Source organism: Arachis ipaensis, chromosome B5 (genome assembly GCF_059453495.1).
Source record: "Arachis ipaensis isolate K30076 ecotype BB chromosome B5, ASM5945349v1, whole genome shotgun sequence".
NCBI lineage: Eukaryota > Viridiplantae > Streptophyta > Magnoliopsida > Fabales > Fabaceae > Arachis > Arachis ipaensis.
The window spans coordinates 13,564,934-13,568,313 of record NC_142440.1 but is presented as its reverse complement, the minus strand read 5'-3'; positions in this window follow the sequence as shown (position 1 = coordinate 13,568,313).

Sequence of the window (3,380 nt, the reverse complement as noted above, 5' to 3'; positions counted from 1 at the left end):
AGATGATCCCAATTATGCTATTGATACGGAACAAGAAAGAAGGAATCATCTTCGCGAATCCATACTTCATAAGAAGCTAGAGGAGGTCCTAAGGGTAGTGGTAGCAGAGACCCTTGAAGATGAAGGAGTGGTTGAAGAATTAGTAAAGGAAGACATCAAGGAGGAGTTTGATTTTGTATTAAAGCAAGTGGAGATAGCCGAAATTATCACAGAAGAGGAAGTGGTTGAAGACTTAGGAGATGCGAAACCTCCATGGGAAAGTCCAGTCATAGAGCCTCCTTCTAAGGTATTTGATGTTGATGTTGAGGAGGGTGTACAACCTCCAAGACATATCAAGGTTGAAGACTTTACAGAGGTTGATCAAGAGATGAGATTAAAGAAGAAGAAGCACAACCTCCCATGCCCTTGGTGAACAATGAAGAAGAGATCAAATTGGAAGAAAGATACCAAGAGGAAGAGGTTGATATTGAAGAAGCTTGCAAAGAGGTGGAAGTTGTCAAAGAGGAGTCCAAGGAAATGGAGCTTGAGATCACTGATGAGCGGATAATTTATACCCTTTTTGGCATTATTTTTACATAGTTTTTCGTATGTTTTAGTTACTTTTTATTCAAAAATTACATTTCTAGAATTTACTATGAGTTTGTGTGTTTTTCTGTGATTTCAGGTATTTTTTGGCTGAAATTGAGGGACCTAAGCAAAAATCTTATTCATAGGTTGAAAAAGGACTGCAGATGCTGTTGGATTCTGACCCTGCTGCATTCGAAATGGATTTTATAAATCTACAGACGCCCAATTGATGCGCTCTCAATTTCGTTGGAAAGTAGACATCCTGGGCTTTCCAGCAATATATAATAGTCCAAACTTTTCCCGAGATTTGATGGCCCAAACTGGCATCGAAAGCCAGCCTAAAACATCTTGGCGTAAAACGCCCAAACTGGCACCATAATTGGAGTTAAACGCCCAAACTGGCACCAAAGCTGGCGTTTAACTCCAGGAAAAGCCTATGCACGAAAAAAGCTTCAATGCTCAGTCCAAGCACACACCAAGTGGGCCCCGGAAGTGGATTTATGCACTATCTGCACTTAGTTGTTCATTTTCTATAACCCTAGGTTACTAGTCTAGAATAAAAACTACTTTTAGAGATTTATTTTACATCTTTGAAATACTTTTTCACTTTGATGCACGTTTTGGAGGCTGGCCATTCGGCCATGCCTAGACTATTTTCACTTATGTATCTCCTACGGTGGAGTTTCTACACCCCATAGATTAAGGTGTGGAGCTCTGCTGTTCTTCATGAATTAATGCAATTACTACTGTTTTCTATTCAATTCACGCCTACTTCTTCTCCAAGATATACTCTCGTACTTAATTCAGTTAAGTCAGAATGAAGGAATGACCCGTGACAATCAGCCAATCTTCGTTACTCGCTTAGCCAAGATCCGCGTGCCTGACAACCACAAAGCGGTCTACATGATGTTCAACGTAGTCATTGGACGACAGCCGGAGTATATTCTCTTGGGTATCTAATACACGGACCGAGTCCGTGAGATTAGTATCTTCGTGGTATAGGCTAGAATAATTGGCAGCATTCCTGGGATCTGGAAAGTCTAAACCTTGTCTGTGGTATTCTGAGTAGGATCTGGGAAGGGATGACTGTGACAAGATTCAAACCTGCGAATGTTGGGCGTAGTGACAGTGTGCAAAAGGATCAATGGATCCTATTCCGACGCTAGTGGGAACCGACAGATGATTAGCCATACGGTAGCTGTACCTGTTATTTTTCATCCGAGAAGAGAAATCTGACAGTTGATTAGCCGTGCAGAAACCGTAGAGGACCATTTTCACTGAGAGGATCCTACAGCTTGCCATGGGAGGGAGCACGCATGGTTGGAAGAAGGCAATAGGAAAGCAGAGGTTCAGAAGCAACAAAGCATCTCCAGACGCTTATCTGAAATTCCCACCAATGAATTACATAAGTAACTTTATCTTATTTTATGTTTTATTTATCCTTTAATTATAAAAACCTTATAACCATTTGAATCCACCTGACTGAGATTTACAAGATAACCATAGCTTGCTTCAAGCCGACAATCTCCGTGGGATCGACCCTTACTCACGTAAGGTATTACTTGGACGACCCAGTGCACTTGCTGGTTAGTTGTGCGGAGATGTGAAAAGTGTGAATCACGATTTCCGTGCACCAAGTTTTTGGCGCCGTTGCCGGGGATTGTTCGAGTTTGGACAACTGACGGTTCATCTTGTTGCTTAGATTAGGTAATTTTATTTTATGTTTAAGCTTTTTAATTTTTATTTATTTTCGAAAAAAATAATAAATAATATCAATAATAATGTTTAGTTTTCTAAAATGTGTTCTTCAGAATTTTTAAGAACAAATTCTAGAGTTTCATAAGATATGTTAAAGCCTGGCTGGCTGTTTAGCCATGTCTAATCTTTTGGACTGAGGCTTCCACTTCTCATTGACATGCTTGTATGTTTTATGCTAAAGCTTGGCTGGCTATTTGGCCATGTCTTATCTTTTGGACCGAAGCTTTCACTTAAAGCTTGGCTGGCCATTTGGCCATGTCTGATCTTTTGGACCGGAGCTTTAGACTAACATTGCATGATTCTTGGAATTCTTATTAAAAATTTTGTATCTCTTTATTCCCTTTTCCAAAATAATTTTCGAAAAAAAAATACAAAAAATTAATAAAACCATAAAAAACAAAAAATTTTGTGTTTCTTGTTTGAGTTTAGTGTCAAATTTTAAGTTTGGTGTCAATTGCATCTTTTTAAATTTTCTTTAAATTTTCGAAAATTCATGCATTGTGTTCTTCTTGATCTTCAAGTTGTTCTTGATGATTTTCTTTGTTTGATCTTTAAAAAATATTGTTTTGTGTCTTTTCTTGTTTTTCTTGTGCATTTTCGAATTCATAGTGTCTAAACATTAAAATTTTTTAAGTTTGGTGTCTTGCATGTCTTTCTTTTCTTAAAAATTTTTAAAATTATGTTCTTGATATTCATCATGATCTTCAAATTGTTCTTGATGTTCATCTTGACATTCAAAGTGTTCTTGCATGCATTAGTTGTTTTGATTTTAATTTCTTATGTCTTGTGTCATTTTGTTGTTTTTCTCTCTCCTCATTAAAAATTCAAAAATAAAAAATAATATCTTTCCCTTATTTTACTCATAAATTTCGAAATTTTGGATTGACTTAGTCAAAAATTTTTAAAATTTAGTTGTTTCTAGTTAGTCAAGCCAAAATTTCAATTTAAAAATTCTATCTTTTCAAATATTTTTCAAAAATCAAATCTTTTTCATTTTTCTTTCATGTTTTCGAAAATCCCAAAATTAATTTTCAAAATCTTTTTCTTATTTTTAT